Source organism: Megalopta genalis, chromosome 8 (genome assembly GCF_051020955.1).
Source record: "Megalopta genalis isolate 19385.01 chromosome 8, iyMegGena1_principal, whole genome shotgun sequence".
NCBI lineage: Eukaryota > Metazoa > Arthropoda > Insecta > Hymenoptera > Halictidae > Megalopta > Megalopta genalis.
In genome coordinates this window covers 2489161-2513841 of record NC_135020.1, presented here as the reverse complement: position 1 = coordinate 2513841, position 24681 = coordinate 2489161, and positions in this window count along the sequence as shown.

The following is a 24681-nucleotide window of genomic DNA, read 5'->3' as shown; positions in this document are numbered from 1 at the left end:
AACAAGAGCGACAAGAACAACAAGAGCAACAAGAGCAACAAGAACAACAAGAACAACAAGAACAACAAGAACAACAAGAACAACAAGAACAACAAGAACAACAAGAACAACAAGAACAACAAGAACAACAAGAACAACAAGAACAACAAGAACAACAAGAACAACAAGAACAACGAGAATAACGAGAACAACGAGAACAACGAGAACAACGAGAACAACGAGAACGAGAACAACGAGAACAACGAGAACAACGAGAACAACAAGAACAACGAGAACAACGAGAACAACAACAAGAACAACAACAACAACAGCAACAACAACAACAACAACAACAACAAGAACAGAAAGAACAACAAGAACAACAAGAACAAGAACAGCAAGAGCAACAACAACAAGAACCACATGAACAACAACAACAAGAACAACAAGAACAACAACAACAACAGGAACAACAAGAACAACAAGAACAACAAGAACAACAAGAAAAACAAGAACAAGAACAACAACATCAACCAGAACAACAACAACATGAACAACAAGAACAACAACAGCAACAACAACAACAAGGACAACAAGAACAACAAGAGCAAAAAGAACAACAAGAACAACGAGAACAACGAGAACAACGAAAACAACGAGAACAACAACAGGAACAACAACAACAACAACAACAACAACTAGAACAACAAGAACAACAAGAACACCAAGAACAAAAAGAACAACAAGAACAACAAGAACAACAAGAACAACAAGAACATCAAGAACAACAACAACATGAACAACAAGAACATCAACAACCAGAACAACAACAACAACAACAACAAGAACAAAAAGAACAACAACAACATGAACAACAAGAACATCAACAACCAGAACAACAAGAACAACAAGAACAACAAGATCAACAAAAACAACAACTACAACAAGAACAGCAAGAACAACAACATCAACAAGAACAACAAGAACAGAAAGAACAACAAGGACAGAAAGAACAACAAGGACAACAAGAACAAGAACTGCAAGAGCAACAACAACAAGAACCACATGAACAACAACAACAAGAACAACAAGAACAACAAGAACAACAAGAACAACAAGAACAACAAGAACAACAACAACAACAGGAACAACAAGAACCACAACGCCAAGAACAACAACAACAAGAACAACAAAAACAAGAACAACAAGAACAACAACAAGAACAACAAGAGCAACAAGAACAACAAGAGCGACAAGAACAACAAGAGCAACAAGAGCAACAAGAACAACAAGAACAACAAGAACAACAAGAACAACAAGAACAACAAGAACAACAAGAACAACAAGAACAACAAGAACAACAAGAACAACAAGAACAACAAGAACAACGAGAATAACGAGAACAACGAGAACAACGAGAACAACGAGAACAACGAGAACGAGAACAACGACAACAACGAGAACGAGAACAACGAGAACAACGAGAACAACGAGAACAACAAGAACAACGAGAACAACGAGAACAACAACAAGAACAACAACAACAACAGGAACAACAAGAACAACAAGAACAACAAGAACAACAAGAACAACAAGAACAACAAGAACAACAAGAACAACAAGAAAAACAAGAACAAGAACAACAACATCAACCAGAACAACAACAACATGAACTACAAGAACAACAACTGCAACAACAACAACAAGGACAACAAGAACAACAAGAGCAAAAAGAACAACAAGAACAACGAGAACAACGAGAACAACGAGAACAACGAGAACAACGAGAACAACAACAAGAACAACAACAACAACAACAACAACAACAACTAGAACAACAAGAACAACAAGAACACCAAGAACAAAAAGAACAACAAGAACAACAAGAACAACAAGAACAACAAGAACAACAAGAACATCAAGAACAACAACAACATGAACAACAAGAACATCAACAACCAGAACAACAACAACAACAACAACAAGAACAAAAAGAACAACAACAACATGAACAACAAGAACATCAACAACCAGAACAACAAGAACAACAAGAGCAACAAGAGCAACAAGAGCAACAAGAGCAACAAGAGCAACAAGAGCAACAAGAGCAACAAGAGCAACAAGAGCAACAAGAGCAACAAGAACAACAAGAACAACAAGAACAACAAGAACAACAAGAACAACAAGAACAACAAGAACAACAAGAACAACAAGATCAACAAGAACAACAAGAACAACAAGAACAACAACAACAACAACAACAAGAAGAACAACAAGAACAGAAAGAACAACAAGGACAAGAAGAACAAGAACAGCAAGAGCAACAACAACAAGAACCACATGAACAACAACAACAAGAACAACAAGAACAACAACAACAACAGGAACAACAAGAACCACAACGACAAGAACAACAACAACAAGAACAACAAAAACAAGAACAACAAGAACAACAACAAGAACAACAAGAGCAACAAGAACAACAAGAGCAACATTAACAACAAGAACATCAAGAACAACAAGAACAACAAGAACAACAAGAACAACAAGAACAACAAGAACAACAAGAACAACAAGAACAACGAGAACAACAAGATCAACAAAAACAACATGAACAACAAGAACAACAAGAACAACAAGAACAACAAGAACTACAACAATAACAAGGACAGCAACAACAACTACAACAAGAACAGCAAGAACAACAACAACAACAAGAACAACAAGAAGAACAACAAGAACAACAAGAAGGAGAACAAGAACAACAAGAACAACAAGAAGAACAACAAGAACAACAACAAGAACAACAACAACAACAACTAGAACAACAAGAACAACAAGAACACCAAGAACAACAAGAACAACAAGAACAACAAGAACAACAAGATCAAGAACAACATGAACAACAAGAACATCAACAACCAGAACAACAAGAACAACAACAGCAACAAGAGCAACAAAAGCAACAAGAGCAACAAGAACGACAAGAACAACAAGAACAACAAGAACAACAAGATCAACAAGAGCAACAAGAGCAACAAGAACAACAAGAACAACAAGATCAACAAGAACAAGAACAGTAAGAAAAACAACAAAAACAACAACAAAAATAAGAACAACATCAAAAAACAAGAACAACAACATGAACAACCGGAACAACAAGAACAACAAGAACAACCAGAACAACAACAACAAGAACAACTAGAACAACAACAACAAGAACAACAAGAACAACAAGAACAACAAGAACAACAAGAACAACAAGGACAACAAGACAACATGAACAGCAAGAACAACAAGAACAACAAGAACAACCGGAACAACAAGAACAACAAGAACAACCAGAACAACAACAACAAGGACAACTACAACAACAACAAGAAGAACAACAACAACAACAAGAACAACAAGAACAACAAGAACAACAAGAACAACAAGAACAACAAGAACAACAAGATCAACAAGAACAACAAGAACAACAAGAACAACAAGAACAACAAGAACAACAAGAACAACAAGAACAACAAGAACAACAAGAACAACAAGAACAACAAGAACAACAAGAACAACAAGAACAACAAGAACAACGAGAACAACGAGAACAACGAGAACAAAGAGAACAACGAGAACAACGAGAACAACAAGAACAACAAGAACAACAAGAACAACAAGAACAAGAACAGGAAGAACAACAACAACAACAAGAACAACAAGAACAAGAACAGGAAGAACAAGAACAACAACAAGAACAACAAAAACAAGAACAACAACAAGAACAACACGAACAACAACAAGAACAACAACAACAAGAACAACAAGAACAACAAGAATAACAAGAACAACAAGAACAACAAGAACAACAAGAACAACAAGAACAACAAGAACAACAAGAACAACAAGAACAACAAGAACAACAACAAAAACAAGAACAACAACAAGAACAACACGAACAACAACAAGAACAACAAGAACAACAAGAACAACAAGAACAACAAGAACAACAAGAACAACAAGAACAACAAGAACAACGAGAACAACAAGAACAACAAGAACAACAAGAACAACAAGAACAACAAGAACAACAAGAACAACAAGAACAACAAGAACAACAAGAACAACAAGAACAACAAGAACAACAAGAACAACAAGATCAACAAGAACAACAAGAACAACAAGAACAACAAGAACAACAAGAACAACAAGAACAACAAGAACAACAAGAACAACAAGAACAACAAGAACAACAAGAACAACAAGAACAACGAGAACAACGAGAACAACGAGAACAACAAGGACAGCAAGAACAACAAGAACAACGAGAACAACAAGAACAACAAGATCAACAAAAACAACAAGAACAACAAGAACAACAAGAACAACAAGAACAACAAGAACTGCAACAATAACAAGGACAGCAACAACAACTACAACAAGAACAGCAAGAACAACAACAACAACAACAAGAACAACAACAAGAACAACAAGAACAACAAGATCAACAAAAACAACATCTACAACAAGAACAGCAAGAACAACAACAACAACAACAACAAGAACAACAAGAACAGAAAGAACAATAAGGACAACAAGAACAAGAACAGCAAGAGCAACAACAACAAGAACCGCATGAACAACAACAACAAGAACAACAAGAACAACAACAAGAACAACAAGAGCAACAAGAACAACAAGAGCAACAAGAACAACAAGAACAACAATATCAACAAGAACAACAAGCACAACAAGAACAACAAGGACAACAACAACAAGAACAACAAGGACAACTAGAACAACAACAAGAAGAACAACAAGAACAACATGAACAGCAAAAACAACAAGAACAACAAGAACAACAAGAACAACAAGAACAACAAGAACTACAACAATGACAAGGACAACAACAACAACTACAACAAGAACAGCAAGAACAACAGCAACAACAAGAACAACAACAAGAACAACAAGAACAACAAGATCAACAAAAACAACAACTACAACAAGAACAGCAAGAACAACAACATCAACAAGAACAACAAGAACAGAAAGAACAACAAGGACAGAAAGAACAACAAGGACAACAAGAACAAGAACTGCAAGAGCAACAACAACAAGAACCACATGAACAACAACAACAAGAACAACAACAACAACAGGAACAACAAGAACCACAACGCCAAGAACAACAACAACAAGAACAACAAAAACAAGAACAACAAGAACAACAACAAGAACAACAAGAGCAACAAGAACAACAAGAGCGACAAGAACAACAAGAGCAACAAGAGCAACAAGAACAACAAGAACAACAAGAACAACAAGAACAACAAGAACAACAAGAACAACAAGAACAACAAGAACAACAAGAACAACAAGAACAACAAGAACAACAAGAACAACAAGAACAACGAGAATAACGAGAACAACGAGAACAACGAGAACAACGAGAACAACGAGAACGAGAACAACGAGAACAACGAGAACAACGAGAACAACAAGAACAACGAGAACAACGAGAACAACAACAAGAACAACAACAACAACAGCAACAACAACAACAACAACAACAACAACAAGAACAGAAAGAACAACAAGGACAACAAGAACAAGAACAGCAAGAGCAACAACAACAAGAACCACATGAACAACAACAACAAGAACAACAAGAACAACAACAAGAACAACAAGAGCAACAAGAACAACAAGAGCAACAATAACAACAAGAACAACAAGAACAACAAGAACAACAAGAACAACAAGAACAACAAGAACAACAAGAACAACGAGAACAACAAGATCAACAAAAACAACATGAACAACAAGAACAACAAGAACAACAAGAACAACAAGAACTACAACAATAACAAGAACAGCAACAACAACTACAACAAGAACAGCAAGAACAACAACAACAACAAGAACAACAAGAAGAACATCAAGAACAACAAGAAGGAGAACAAGAACAACAAGAACAACAAGAAGAACAACAAGAACAACAACAAGAACAACAACAACAAAAACTAGAACAACAAGAACAACAAGAACACCAAGAACAACAAGAACAACAAGAACAACAAGAACAACAAGATCAACAACAACATGAACAACAAGAACATCAACAACCAGAACAACAAGAACAACAACAGCAACAAGAGCAACAAAAGCAACAAGAGCAACAAGAACGACAAGAACAACAAGAACAACAAGATCAACAAGAGCAACAAGAGCAACAAGAACAACAAGAACAACAAGATCAACAAGAACAAGAACAGCAAGTAAAACAACAAAAACAACAACAAAAATAAGAACAACATCAAAAATCAAGAACAACAACATGAACAACCGGAACAACAAGAACAACAAGAACAACAAGAACAACAAGAACAACAAGGACAACAAGACAACATGAACAGCAAGAACAACAAGAACAACAAGAACAACCGGAACAACAAGAACAACAAGAACAACCAGAACAACAACAACAAGGACAACTAGAACAACAACAAGAAGAACAAGAAGAACAACAAGAACAACAAGAACAACAAGAACAACAAGAACAACAAGAACAACAAGAACAACAAGAACAACAAGATCAACAAGAACAACAAGAACAACAAGAACAACAAGAACAACAAGAACAACAAGAACAACAAGAACAACAAGAACAACAAGAACAACAAGAACAACAAGAACAACAAGAACAACAAGAACAACAAGAACAACAAGAACAACAAGAACAACGAGAACAACGAGAACAACGAGAACAAAGAGAACAACGAGAACAACGAGAACAACAAGAACAACAAGAACAACAAGAACAACAAGAACAAGAACAGGAAGAACAACAACGACAACAAGAACAACAAGAACAAGAACAGGAAGAACAACAACAACAACAAGAACAACAAAAACAAGAACAACAACAAGAACAACACGAACAACAACAAGAACAACAACAACAACAAGAACAACAAGAACAACAAGAACAACAAGAACAACAAGAACAACAAGAACAACAAGAACAACAAGAACAACAAGAACAACAAGAACAACAAGAACAACAAGAACAACAAGAACAACAAGAACAACAAGAACAACAAGAACAACAAGAACAACAAGAACAACAAGAACAACAAGAACAACAAGAACAACAAGAACAACAAGAACAACAAGAACAACAAGAACAACAAGAACAACAAGAACAACAACAAAAACAAGAACAACACGAACAACAACAAGAACAACAACAACAACAAGAACAACAAGAACAACAAGAACAACAAGAACAACAAGAACAACAAGAACAACAAGAACAACAAGAACAACTAGAACAACAAGTACAACAAGAACAACAAGAACAACAAGAACAACAAGAACAACAAGAACAACAAGAACAACAAGAACAACAAGAACAACAAGAACAACAAGAACAACAAGAACAACAAGAACAACAAGAACAACAAGAACAACAAGGACAACAACAACAACAAGAAGAACAACAAGAACAACATGAACAGAAAGAACAGCAAGAACAACAAGAACAACAAGAGCAACAAGAACAACAAGAACAAGAACAGGAAGAACAACAACAACAACAGGAACAACAAAAACAAGAACAACAACAAGAGCAACAAGAACAACAAGAGCAACAAGAGCAACAAGAGCAACAAGAGCAACAAGAACAACAAGAACAACAATAACAACAACAACAACAACAACTAGAACAACAAGAACAACAAGAACACCAAGAACAACAAGAACAACAAGATCAACAAGAACAACAAGAACAACAAGAAGAACAACAAGAACAACAAGAAGGAGAAGAAGAACAACAAGAACAACAAGAAGAACAACAAGAACAACAACAAGAACAACAACAACAACAACTAGAACAACAAGAACATCAAGAACACCAAGAACAACAAGAACAACAAGAACAACAAGAACAACAAGATCAACAACAACATGAACAACAAGAACATCAACAACCAGAACAACAAGAACAACAACAGCAACAAGAGCAACAAAAGCAACAAGAGCAACAAGAACGACAAGAACAACAAGAACAACAAGATCAACAAGAGCAACAAGAGCAACAAGAACAACAAGAACAACAAGATCAACAAGAACAAGAACAGCAAGAAAAACAACAAAAACAACAACAAAAATAAGAACAACATCAAAAAACAAGAACAACAACATGAACAACCGGAACAACAAGAACAACAAGAACAACCAGAACAACAACAACAGGAACAACTAGAACAACAACAACAAGAACAACAAGAACAACAAGAACAACAAGAACAACAAGGACAACAAGACAACATGAACAGCAAGAACAACAAGAACAACAAGAGCAACAAGAACAACATGAGCAACAATAACAACAAGAACAACAAGAACTGCAACAATAACAAGGACAGCAACAACAACTACAACAAGAACAGCAAGAACAACAACAACAACAACAAGAACAACAACAAGAACAACAAGAACAACAAGATCAACAAAAACAACATCTACAACAAGAACAGCAAGAACAACAACAACAACAACAACAAGAACAACAAGAACAGAAAGAACAATAAGGACAACAAGAACAAGAACAGCAAGAGCAACAACAACAAGAACCGCATGAACAACAACAACAAGAACAACAAGAACAACAACAAGAACAACAAGAGCAACAAGAACAACAAGAGCAACAAGAACAACAAGAACAACAATATCAACAAGAACAACAAGCACAACAAGAACAACAAGGACAACAACAACAAGAACAACAAGGACAACTAGAACAACAAGAAGAAGAACAACAAGAACAACATGAACAGCAAAAACAACAAGAACAACAAGAACAACAAGAACAACAAGAACAACAAGAACTACAACAATAACAAGGACAACAACAACAACTACAACAAGAACAGCAAGAACAACAGCAACAACAAGAACAACAACAAGAACAACAAGAACAACAAGATCAACAAAAACAACAACTACAACAAGAACAGCAAGAACAACAACATCAACAAGAACAACAAGAACAGAAAGAACAACAAGGACAGAAAGAACAACAAGGACAACAAGAACAAGAACTGCAAGAGCAACAACAACAAGAACCACATGAACAACAACAACAAGAACAACAAGAACAACAAGAACAACAACAACAACAAGAACAACAACAACAACAGGAACAACAAGAACCACAACGCCAAGAACAACAACAACAACAACAACAAAAACAAGAACAACAAGAACAACAACAAGAACAACAAGAGCAACAAGAACAACAAGAGCGACAAGAACAACAAGAGCAACAAGAGCAACAAGAACAACAAGAACAACAAGAACAACAAGAACAACAAGAACAACAAGAACAACAAGAACAACAAGAACAACAAGAACAACAAGAACAACAAGAACAACAAGAACAACGAGAATAACGAGAACAACGAGAACAACGAGAACAACGAGAACAACGAGAACGAGAACAACGAGAACAACGAGAACAACGAGAACAACAAGAACAACGAGAACAACGAGAACAACAACAAGAACAACAACAGCAACAACAACAACAACAACAACAAGAACAGAAAGAACAACAAGGACAACAAGAACAAGAACAGCAAGAGCAACAACAACAAGAACCACATGAACAACAACAACAAGAACAACAACAACAACAGGAACAACAAGAACAACAAGAACAACAAGAACAACAAGAACAACAAGAACAACAAGAAAAACAAGAACAAGAACAACAACATCAACCAGAACAACAACAACATGAACAAAAAGAACAACAACAGCAACAACAACAACAAGGACAACAAGAACAACAAGAGCAAAAAGAACAACAAGAACAACGAGAACAACGAGAACAACGAGAACAACAACAACAACAGGAACAACAAGAACCACAACGCCAAGAACAACAACAACAAGAACAACAAAAACAAGAACAACAAGAACAACAACAAGAACAACAAGAGCAACAAGAACAACAAGAGCGACAAGAACAACAAGAGCAACAAGAGCAACAAGAACAACAAGAACAACAAGAACAACAAGAACAACAAGAACAACAAGAACAACAAGAACAACAAGAACAACAAGAACAACAAGAACAACAAGAACAACAAGAACAACAAGAACAACAAGAACAACAAGAACAACGAGAATAACGAGAACAACGAGAACAACGAGAACAACGAGAACAACGAGAACGAGAACAACGACAACAACGAGAACGAGAACAACGAGAACAACGAGAACAACGAGAACAACAAGAACAACGAGAACAACGAGAACAACAACAAGAACAACAACAACAACAGCAACAACAACAACAACAACAACAACAACAACAAGAAGAACAGAAAGAACAACAAGGACAACAAGAACAAGAACAGCAAGAGCAACAACAACAAGAACCACATGAACAACAACAACAAGAACAACAAGAACAACAACAACAACAGGAACAACAAGAACAACAAGAACAACAAGATCAACAAGAACAACAAGCACAACAACAACAACAAGGACAACAACAACAAGAACAACAAGGACAACAACAGCAAGGACAACTAGAACAACAACAAGAAGAACAACAAGAACAACATGAACTGCAAAAACAACAAGAACAACAAGAGCAACAAGAACAAGAACAGCAAGAACAACAAGAACCACAAGAAAAACAAGAACAACGAGAACAACGAGAACAACGAGAACAACGAGAACAACGAGGACAAAGAGAACAACGTGAACAACGAGAACAACAAGAACAACAAGAACAACAAGAACAACAAGAACAACAAGAACAACAAGAACAACAAGAACAACAAGTACAACAAGAACAACAAGAGCAACAAGAACAACAAGAACAACAAGAACACAAGAACAACAAGAACAACAAGAACAACAAGAACAACAAGAACAACAAGAACAACAAGAACAACAAGAACAACAAGAACAACAAGAACAACAAGAACAACGAGAACAACGAGAACAACGAGCACAACGAGAACAACGAGAACAACGAGAACAACGAGAACAACGAGAACAACGAGAATAACGAGAACAACAAGAACAACCAGAACAGCAAGAAGAACAACCAGAACAACAAGAACAACGAGAAGAACAAGAAGAACAACAACAAGAACAACAACAACAACAACTAGAACAAGAAGAACAACAAGAACACCAAGAACACCAAGAACAACAAGAACAACAAGAACAACAAGTACAACAAGAACAACAAGAGCAACAAGAACAAGAACAGCAAGAACAACAAGAACCACAAGAAAAACAAGAACAACGAGAACAACGAGAACAACGAGAACAACGAGAACAACGAGGACAAAGAGAACAACGAGAACAACGAGAACAACAAGAACAACAAGAACAACAAGAACAACAAGAACAAGAACAGGAAGAACAACAACAACAACAAGAACAACAAAAACAAGAACAACAACAAGAACAACAACAACAACAAGAACAACAAGAACAACAAAAACAAGAACAACAACAAGAACAACAACAACAACAAGAACAACAAGAACAACAAGAACAACAAGAACAACAAGAACAACAACAAAAACAAGAACAACAACAAGAACAACACGAACAACAACAACAACAAGAACAACAAAAACAAGAACAACAACAAGAACAACAAGAACAACAAGAACAACAACAAAAACAAGAACAACAACAAGAACAACACGAACAACAACAAGAGCAACAACAACAACAAGAACAACAAGAACAACAAGAACAACAAGATCAACAAGAACAACAAGCACAACAACAACAACAAGGACAACAACAACAAGAACAACAGGGACAACAACAACAAGGACAACTAGAACAACAACAAGAAGAACAACAAGAACAACATGAACAGCAAAAACAACAAGAACAACAAGAACAACAAGAACAACAAGAACAACAAGAACAACAAGAACAACAAGAACAACAAGAACAACAAGAACAACAAGAACAACAAGAACAACAAGAACAACAAGAACAACAAGAACAACAAGAACAACAAGAACAACAAGAACAACAAGAACAACAAGAACAACAAGAACAACAAGAACAACAAGAACAACAAGAACAACAAGTACAACAAGAACAACAAGAGCAACAAGAACAACAAGAGCAACAAGAACAACAAGAACAACAAGAACAACAAGAACAACAAGAACAACAAGAACAACAAGAACAACAAGAACAACAAGAACAACAAGAACAACAAGAACAACAAGAACAACGAGAACAACGAGAACAACGAGCACAACGAGAACAACGAGAACAACGAGAACAACGAGAACAACAAGAACAACAAGAACAACAAGAACAACAAGAACAACAAGAACAACAAGAACAACAAGAACAACAAGAACAACAAGAACAACAAGAACAACAAGAACAACGAGAACAACGAGAACAACGAGCACAACGAGAACAACGAGAACAACGAGAACAACGAGAACAACGAGAACAACGAGAATAACGAGAACAACAAGAACAACCAGAACAGCAAGAAGAACAACCAGAACAACAAGAACAACGAGAAGAACAAGAAGAACAACAACAAGAACAACAACAACAACAACTAGAACAAGAAGAACAACAAGAACAACAACAACAACAACTAGAACAAGAAGAACAACAAGAACACCAAGAACACCAAGAACAACAAGAACAACAAGAACAAGAACAGCAAGAACAACAAGAACCACAAGAAAAACAAGAACAACGAGAACAACGAGAACAACGAGAACAACGAGAACAACGAGGACAAAGAGAACAACGAGAACAACGAGAACAACAAGAACAACAAGAACAACAAGAACAACAAGAACAAGAACAGGAAGAACAACAACAACAACAAGAACAACAAAAACAAGAACAACAACAAGAACAACAACAACAACAAGAACAACAAGAACAACAAAAACAAGAACAACAACAAGAACAACAACAACAACAAGAACAACAAGAACAACAAGAACAACAAGAACAACAAGAACAACAACAAAAACAAGAACAACAACAAGAACAACACGAACAACAACAACAACAAGAACAACAAAAACAAGAACAACAACAAGAACAACAAGAACAACAAGAACAACAAAAACAAGAACAACAACAAGAACAACAACAACAACAAGAACAACAAGAACAACAAGAACAACAAGAACAACAAGAACAACAACAAAAACAAGAACAACAACAAGAACAACACGAACAACAACAACAACAAGAACAACAAAAACAAGAACAACAACAAGAACAACAAAAACAAGAACAACAACAAGAACAACAACAACAACAAGAACAACAAGAACAACAAAAACAACAAGAACAACAAGAACAACAAGAACAACAAGAACAACAAGAACAACAAGAACAACAAGAACAACAAGAACAACAAGAACAACAAGAACAACAAGAACAACAAGAACAACAAGGACAACAACAACAACAAGAACAACAAGGACAACAACAACAACAAGAAGAACAACAAGAACAACATGAACAGAAAGAACAGCAAGAACAACAAGAACAACAAGAGCAACAAGAACAACAAGAACAAGAACAGGAAGAACAACAACAACAACAAGAACAACAAAAACAAGAACAACAACAAGAACAACACGAACAACAACAAGAACAACAACAACAACGAGAACAACGAGAACAACGAGAACAACGAGGACAAAGAGAACAACGAGAACAACGAGAACAACAAGAACAACAAGAACAACAAGAACAACAAGAACAAGAACAGGAAGAACAACAACAACAACAAGAACAACAAAAACGAGAACAACAACAAGAACAACAACAACAACAAGAACAACAAGAACAACAAGAACAACAAGAACAACAAGAACAACAACAAAAACAAGAACAACAACAAGAACAACACGAACAACAACAAGAGCAACAACAACAACAAGAACAACAAGAACAACAAGAACAACAAGATCAACAAGAACAACAAGCACAACAACAACAACAAGGACAACAACAGCAAGGACAACTAGAACAACAACAAGAAGAACAACAAGAACAACATGAACAGCAAAAACAACAAGAACAACAAGAACAACAAGAACAACAAGAACAACAAGAACAACAAGAACAACAAGAACAACAAGAACAACAAGAACAACAAGAACAACAAGAACAACAAGAACAACAAGAACAACAAGAACAACAAGAACAACAAGAACAACAAGAACAACAAGAACAACAAGAACAACAAGAACAACTAGAACAACAAGTACAACAAGAACAACAAGAACAACAAGAACAACAAGAACAACAAGAACAACAAGAACAACAAGAACAACAAGAACAACAAGAACAACAAGAACAACAAGAACAACAAGAACAACAAGGACAACAACAACAACAAGAAGAACAACAAGAACAACAAGAACAACAAGAGCAACAAGAACAAGAACAGCAAGAACAACAAGAACCACAAGAAAAACAAGAACAACGAGAACAACAAGAGCGAAAAGAACAACAAGAACAACGAGAAAAACGAGAACAACGAGAACAACGAGAACAACAACAAGAACAACAACAACAACAACAACAACAACAACAACAACTAGAACAACAAGAACAACAAGAACACCAAGAACAAAAAGGACAACAAGAACAACAAGAACAACAAGAACATCAAGAACAACAACAACATGAACAACAACAACATCAACAACCAGAACAACAACAACAACAACAACAAGAACAAAAAGGACAACAACAACATGAACAACAAGAACATCAACAACCAGAACAACAAGAACAACAAGAGCAACAAGAGCAACAAGAGCAACAAGAGCAACAAGAGCAACAAGGGCAACAAGAGCAACAAGAGCAACAAGAGCAACAAGAGCAACAAGAACAACAAGAACAACAAGATCAACAAGAACAACGAGAACAACGAGAACAACGAGAACAACGAGAACAACGAGAACAACAAGAACAACCAGAACAGCAAGAAGAACAAAAAGAACAACAAGAACAACAAGAACAACAAGATCAACAAAAACAACATGAACAACAAGAACTACAACAATAACAAGGACAGCAACAACAACTACAACAAGAACAGCAAGAACAACAACAACAACAAGAACAACAACAAGAACAACAAGAACAACAAGATCAACAAAAACAATATCTACAACAAGAACAGCAAGAACAACAACAACAACAAGAACAAAAAGAACAGAAAGAACAACAAGGACAACAAGAACAAGAACAGCAAGAGCAACAACAACAAGAACCGCATGAACAACAACAACAAGAACAACAAGAACAACAACAAGAACAACGAGAGCAACAAGAACAACAAGAGCAACAAGAACAACAAGAACAACAAGATCAACAAGAACAACAAGCACAACAAGAACAACAAGGACAACAACAACAAGAACAACAAGGACAACAACAACAAGGACAACTAGAACAACAACAAGAAGAACAACAAGAACAACATGAACAGCAAACACAACAAGAACAACAAGAACAACAAGAACAACAAGAACAACAAGAACAACAAGAACAACAAGAACAACAAGAACAACAAGAACAACAAGAACAACAAGAACAACAAGAACAACAAGAACAACAAGAACAACAAGAACAACAAGAACAACAAGAACAACAAGAACAACAAGAACAACAAGAACAACAAGAACAACAAGGACAACAAGAACAACAAGAAGAACGAGAACAACAAGAACAACAAGATCAACAAAAACAACAAGAACAACAAGAACAACAAGAACAACAAGAACAACAAGAACAACAAGAACAACAAGAACTACAACAATAACAAGGACAGCAACAACAACTACAACAAGAACAGCAAGAACAACAACAACAACAACAAGAACAACAACAAGAACAACAAGAACAACAAGATCAACAAAAACAACATCTACAACAAGAACAGCAAGAACAACAACAACAACAACAAGAACAACAAGAACAGAAAGAACAACAAGGACAACAAGAACAAGAACAGCAAGAGCAACAACAACAAGAACCGCATGAACAACAACAACAAGAACAACAAGAACAACAACAAGAACAACAAGAGCAACAAGAACAACAAGAGCAACAAGAACAACAAGAACAACAAGATCAACAAGAACAACAAGCACAACAAGAACAACAAGGACAACAACAACAAGAACAACAAGGACAACAACAAAAAGGACAACTAGAACAACAACAAGAAGAACAACAAGAACAACATGAACAGCAAGAACAACAAGAACAACAAGAACAACAAGGACAACAAGAACAACAAGAACAACAAGAACAACAAGAACAACAAGATCAACAAAAACAACAAGAACAACAAGAACAACAAGAACAACAAGAACAACAAGAACTACAACAATAACAAGGACAGCAACAACAACTACAACAAGAACAGCAAGAACAACAACAACAACAACAAGAACAACAACAACAACAAGAACAACAACAAGAACAACAACAAGAACAACAAGAACAACAAGATCAACAAAAACAACATCTACAACAAGAACAGCAAGAACAACAACAACAACAAGAACAACAAGAACAGAAAGAACAACAAGGACAACAAGAACAAGAACAGCAAGAGCAACAACAACAAGAACCGCATGAACAACAACAACAAGAACAACAAGAACAACAACAAGAACAACAAGAGCAACAAGAACAACAAGAGCAACAAGAACAACAAGAACAACAAGATCAACAAGAACAACAAGCACAACAACAACAACAAGGGCAACTAGAACAACAACAAGAAGAACAACAAGAACAACATGAACAGCAAAAACAACAAGAACAACAAGAACAACAAGAACAACAAGAACAACAAGAACAACAAGAACAACAAGAACAACAAGAACAACAAGAACAACAAGAACAACAAGAACAACAAGAACAACAAGAACAACAAGAACAACAAGAACAACAAGAACAACAAGAACAACAAGAACAACAAGAACAACAAGAACAACAAGAACAACAAGAACAACAAGAACAACAAGAACAACAAGAACAACAAGAACAACAAGAACAACAAGAACAACAAGAACAACAAGAACAACAAGAACAACAAGAACAACAAGTACAACAAGAACAACAAGAACAACAAGAACAACAAGAACAACAAGAACAACAAGAACAACAAGAACAACAAGAACAACAAGAACAACAAGAACAACAAGAACAACAAGGACAACAACAACAACAAGAAGAACAACAAGAACAACATGAACAGAAAGAACAGCAAGAACAACAAGAAGAACAAGAGCAACAAGAACAACAAGAACAAGAACAGGAAGAACAACAACAACAAGAACAACAAAAACAAGAACAACAACAAGAACAACACGAACAACAACAAGAACAACAACAACAACAAGAACAACAAGAACAACAAGAACAACAAGAACAACAAGAACAACAAGAACAACAAGAACAACGAGAACAACGAGATCAACAAGAACAACAAGATCAACAAGAACAACAAGAACAACAAGAACTACAACAACAACAAGGACAACAACAACAACTACAACAAGAACAGCAAGAACAACAACAACAACAAGAACAACAAGAACAACAAGAACAACAACAACAAGTACAACAAGAACAACAAGAACAACAAGAACAACAAGAACAACAAGAACAACAAGAACAACAAGAACAACAAGAACAACAAGTACAACAAGAACAACAAGAACAACAAGAACAACAAGAACAACAAGAACAACAAGAACAACAAGAACAACAAGAACAACAAGAACAACAAGAACAACAAGAACAACGAGAACAACGAGAACAACGAGCACAACGAGAACAACGAGAACAACGAGAACAACGAGAACAACGAGAACAACGAGAACAACGAGAATAACGAGAACAACAAGAACAACCAGAACAACAAGAACAACGAGAAGAACAAGAAGAACAACAACAAGAACAACAACAACAACAACTAGAACAAGAAGAACAACAAGAACACCAAGAACACCAAGAACAACAAGAACAACAAGAACAACAAGTACAACAAGAACAACAAGAACAACAAGAACAACAAGAGCAACAAGAACAAGAACAGCAAGAACAACAAGAACCACAAGAAAAACAAGAACAACGAGAACAACGAGAACTACGAGAACAACGAGGACAAAGAGAACAACGAGAACAACGAGAACAACAAGAACAACAAGAACAACAAGAACAACAAGAACAAGAACAGGAAGAACAACAACAACAACAAGAACAACAAAAACAAGAACAACAACAAGAACAACAACAACAACAAGAACAACAAGAACAACAAGAACAACAAGAACAACAAGAACAACAAGAACAACAACAAAAACAAGAACAACAACAACACGAACAACAACAAGAGCAACAACAACAACAAGAACAACAAGAACAACAAGAACAACAAGAACAACAAGAACAACAAGAACAACAAGAACAACAAGAACAACAAGAACAACAAGAACAACAAGAACAACAAGAACAACAAGAACAACAAGAACAACAAGAACAACAAGAACAACAAGAACAACAAGAACAACAAGAACAACAAGAACAACAAGAACAACAAGAACAACAAGAACAACAAGAACAACAAGAACAACTAGAACAACAAGTACAACAAGAACAACAAGAACAACAAGAACAACAAGAACAACAAGAACAACAAGAACAACAAGAACAACAAGAACAACAAGAACAACAAGAACAACAAGAACAACAAGAACAACAAGAACAACAAGAACAACAAGAACAACAAGAACAACAAGAACAACAAGAACAACAAGAACAACAAGAACAACAAGGACAACAACAACAACAAGAACAACAAGGACAGCAACAACAACAAGAAGAACAACAAGAACAACATGAACAGAAAGAACAGCAAGAACAACAAGAACAACAAGAGCAACAAGAACAACAAGAACAAGAACAGGAAGAACAACAACAACAACAAGAACAACAAAAACAAGAACAACAACAAGAACAACACGAACAACAACAAGAACAACAAGAACAACAGGAACAACAAGAACAACAAGAACAACAAGAGCAACAAGAACAAGAACAACAAGAACAACAAGAGCAACAACAACAACAACAACAAGAACAACAAGAACAACAAGAACAACAAGAGCAACAAGAACAAGAACAGGAAGAACAACAAGAACCACAAGAAAAACAAGAACAACGAGAACAACGAGAACAACGAGAACAACGAGGACAAAGAGAACAACGAGAACAACGAGAACAACAAGAACAACAAGAACAACAAGAACAACAAGAACAACAAGAACAAGAACAGGAAGAACAACAACAACAACAAGAACAACAAAAACAAGAACAACAACAAGAACAACAACAACAACAAGAACAACAAGAACAACAAGAACAACAAGAACAACAACAAAAACAAGAACAACAACAAGAACAACACGAACAACAACAAGAGCAACAACAACAACAAGAACAACAAGAACAACAAGAACAACAAGATCAACAAGAACAACAAGCACAACAACAACAACAAGGACAACAACAACAAGAACAACAAGGACAACAAGAACAACAAGAACAACAAGAACAACAAGAACAACAAGAACAACAAGAACAACAAGAACAACAAAAATAACAAGAACAACAAGAACAACAAGAACAACAAGAACAACAAGAACAACAAGAACAACAAGAACAACAAGAACAACAAGAACAACAAGAACAACAAGAACAACAAGAACAACAAGAACAACTAGAACAACAAGTACAACAAGAACAACAAGAACAACAAGAACAACAAGAACAACAAGAACAACAAGAACAACAAGAACAACAAGAACAACAAGAACAACAAGAACAACAAGAACAACAAGAACAACAAGAACAACGAGAAAAACGAGAACAACGAGAACAACGAGAACTACAACAAGAACAACAACAACAACAACAACAACAACTAGAACAACAAGAACAACAAGAACACCAAGAACAAAAAGAACAACAAGATCAACAAGAACAACAAGAACAACAAGAACAACAAGAACAACAAGAACAACGAGAAAAACGAGAACAACGAGAACAACGAGAACAACAACAACAACAACAACAACAACAACAACAACAACAACAACAAGAACAAAAAGGACAACAACAACATGAACAACAAGAACATCAACAACCAGAACAACAAGAACAACAAGAGCAACAAGAGCAACAAGAGCAACAAGAGCAACAAGAGCAACAAGGGCAACAAGAGCAACAAGAGCAACAAGAGCAACAAGAGCAACAAGAACAACAAGAACAACAAGATCAACAAGAACAACAAGAGCAACAAGAACAACAAGAACAACAAGAACAACAAGAACAACAAGAACAACAAGAACAACAAGAACAACAAGAACAACAAGAACAACAAGAACAACAAGGACAACAACAACAACAAGAAGAACAACAAGAACAACATGAACAGAAAGAACAGCAAGAACAACAAGAACAACAAGAGCAACAAGAACAACAAGAACAAGAACAGGAAGAACAACAACAACAACAAGAACAACAACAAGAACAACACGAACAACAACAAGAACAACAACAACAACAAGAACAACAAGAACAACAGGAACAACAAGAACAACAAGAACAACAAGAGCAACAAGAACAAGAACAGCAAGAACAACAAAAACAAGAACAACAAGAACAACAACAAGAACAACAAGAGCAACAAGAACAACAAGAGCGACAAGAACAACAAGAGCAACAAGAACAACAAGAACAACAAGAACAACAAGAACAACAAGAACAACAAGAACAACAAGAACAACAAGAACAACAAGAACAACAAGAACAACAAGAACAACAAGAACAACAAGAACAACGAGAACAACGAGAACAACGAGAACAACGAGAACAACGAGAACGAGAACAACGAGAACAACGAGAACAACGAGAACGAGAACAACGAGAACAACGAGAACAACGAGAACAACAAGAACAACGAGAACAACGAGAACAACAACAAGAACAACAACAACAACAACAACAACAACAACAAGAACAACAAGAACAGAAAGAACAACAAGGAGAACAAGAACAAGAACAGCAAGAGCAACAACAACAAGAACCACATGAACAACAACAACAAGAACAAAAGAACAACAACAACAACAGGAACAACAAGAACAACAAGAACAACAAGAACAACAAGAACAACAAGAAAAACAAGAACAAGAACAACAACATCAACCAGAACAACAACAACATGAACAACAAGAACAACAACAGCTACAACAACAACAAGGACAACAAGAACAACAAGAGCAAAAAGAACAACAAGAACAACGAGAACAACGAGAACAACGAGAACAACGAGAACAACGAGAACAACAACAAGAACAGCAACAACAACAACAACAACAACAACAACAACTAGAACAACAAGAACAACAAGAACACCAAGAACAAAAAGAACAACAAGAACAACAAGAACAACAAGACAACATGAACAGCAAGAACAACAAGAACAACAAGAGCAACAAGAACAACAAGAGCAACAATAACAACAAGAACAACAAGAACAACAAGAACAACAAGAACAACAAGAACAACAAGAACAACAAGAACAACAAGAACAACAAGAACAACAAGAACAACAAGAACAACAAGATCAACAAGAACAACAAGAACAACAAGAAGAACAACAAGAACAACAAGAAGGAGAAGAAGAACAACAAGAAGAACAAGAAGAACAACAAGATCAACAACAAGAACAACAACAACAACAACTAGAACAACAAGAACAACAAGAACAACAAGATCAACAACAACATGAACAACAAGAACATCAACAACCAGAACAACAAGAACAACAACAGCAACAAGAGCAACAAAAGCAACAAGAGCAACAAGAACGACAAGAACAACAAGAGCAACAAGAACGACAAGAACAACAAGAACAACAAGATCAACAAGAGCAACAAGAGCAACAAGAACAACAAGAACAACAAGATCAACAAGAACAAGAACAGCAAGAAAAACAACAAAAACAACAACAAAAATAAGAACAACATCAAAAAACAAGAACAACAACATGAACAACCGGAACAACAAGAACAACAAGAACAACCAGAACAACAACAACAAGAACAACTAGAACAACAACAACAAGAACAACAAGAACAACAACAACAAGAACAACAACAACAACAAGGACAACAAGACAACATGAACAGCAAGAACAACAAGAACAACAAGAGCAACAAGAACAACAAGAGCAACAATAACAACAAGAACAACAAGAACAACAAGAACAACAAGAACAACAAGAACAACAAGAACAACAAGAACAACAAGAACAACAAGAACAACAAGAACAACAAGAACAACAAGAACAACAAGAACAACAAGAACAACAAGAACAACAAGAACAACAAGAACAACAAGAACAACAAGAACAACAAGAACAACAAGAACAACAAGAACAACAAGAACAACAAGAACAACAAGAACAACAAGAACAACAAGAACAACGAGAATAACGAGAACAACGAGAACAACGAGAACAACGAGAACAACGAGAACAACGAGAACAACGAGAACGAGAGCAACGAGAACAACGAGAACAACGAGAACAACAAGAACAACGAGAACAACGAGAACAACAACAAGAACAACAACAACAACAGCAACAACAACAACAACAACAACAACAACAACAACAACAAGAGCAGAAAGAACAACAAGGACAACTAGAACAAGAACAGCAAGAGCAACAACAACAAGAACCACATGAACAACAACAACAAGAACAACAAGAACAACAACAACAACAGGAACAACAAGAACAACAAGAACAACAAGAACAACAAGAACAACAAGAAAAACAAGAACAAGAACAACAACATCAACCAGAACAACAACAACATGAACAAAAAGAACAACAACAGCAACAACAACAACAAGGACAACAAGAACAACAAGAGCAAAAAGAACAACAAGAACAACGAGAACAACGAGAACAACGAGAACAACGAGAACAACAACAACAACAACAACAACAACAACAACAACTAGAACAACAAGAACAACAAGAACACCAAGAACAAAAAGAACAACAAGAACAACAAGAACAACAAGAACATCAAGAACAACAACAACATGAACAACAAGAACATCAACAACCAGAACAACAACAACAACAAGAACAAAAAGAACAACGACAACATGAACAACAAGAACATCAACAACCAGAACAACAAGAACAACAAGAGCAACAAGAGCAACAAGAGCAACAAGAGCAACAAGAGCAACAAGAGCAACAAGAGCAACAAGAGCAACAAGAACAACAAGAACAACAAGAACAACAAGAACAACAAGAACAACAAGAACAACAAGAACAACAAGATCAACAAGAACAACAAGAACAACAAGAACAACAAGAACAACAAGAACAACAAGATCAACAACAACATGAACAACAAGAACATCAACAACCAGAACAACAAGAACAACAACAGCAACAAGAGCAACAAAAGCAACAAGAGCAACAAGAACGACAAGAACAACAAGAACAACAAGATCAACAAGAGCAACAAGAGCAACAAGAACAACAAGAACAACAAGATCAACAAGAACAAGAACAGCAAGAAAAACAACAAAAACAACAACAAAAATAAGAACAACATCAAAAAACAAGAACAACAACATGAACAACCGGAACAACAAGAACAACAAGAACAACCAGAACAACAACAACAAGAACAACTAGAACAACAACAACAAGAACAACAAGAACAACAAGAACAACAAGAACAACAAGGACAACAAGACAACATGAACAGCAAGAACAACAAGAACAACAAGAACAACCGGAACAACAAGAACAACAAGAACAACCAGAACAACAACAACAAGGACAACTAGAACAACAACAAGAAGAACAACAAGAACAACAAGAACAACAAGAACAACAAGAACAACAAGAACAACAAGAACAACAAGATCAACAAGAACAACAAGAACAACAAGAACAACAAGAACAACAAGAACAACAAGAACAACAAGAACAACAAGAACAACAAGAACAACAAGAACAACAAGAACAACAAGAACAACAAGAACAACGAGAGCAACGAGAACAACGAGAACAAAGAGAACAACGAGAACAACGAGAACAACAAGAACAACAAGAACAACAAGAACAACAAGAACAAGAACAGGAAGAACAACAACAACAACAAGAACAACAAGAACAAGAACAGGAAGAACAACAACAACAACAAGAACAACAAAAACAAGAACAACAACAAGAACAACACGAACAACAACAAGAACAACAACAACAACAAGAACAACAAGAACAACAAGAACAACAAGAACAACAAGAACAACAAGAACAACAAGAACAACAAGAACAACAAGAACAACAAGAACAACAAGAACAACAAGAACAACAAGAACAACAAGAACAACAAGAACAACAAGAACAACAACAAAAACAAGAACAACAACAAGAACAACACGAACAACAACAAGAACAACAACAACAACAAGAACAACAACAACAACAAGAACAACAAGAACAACAAGAACAACAAGAAC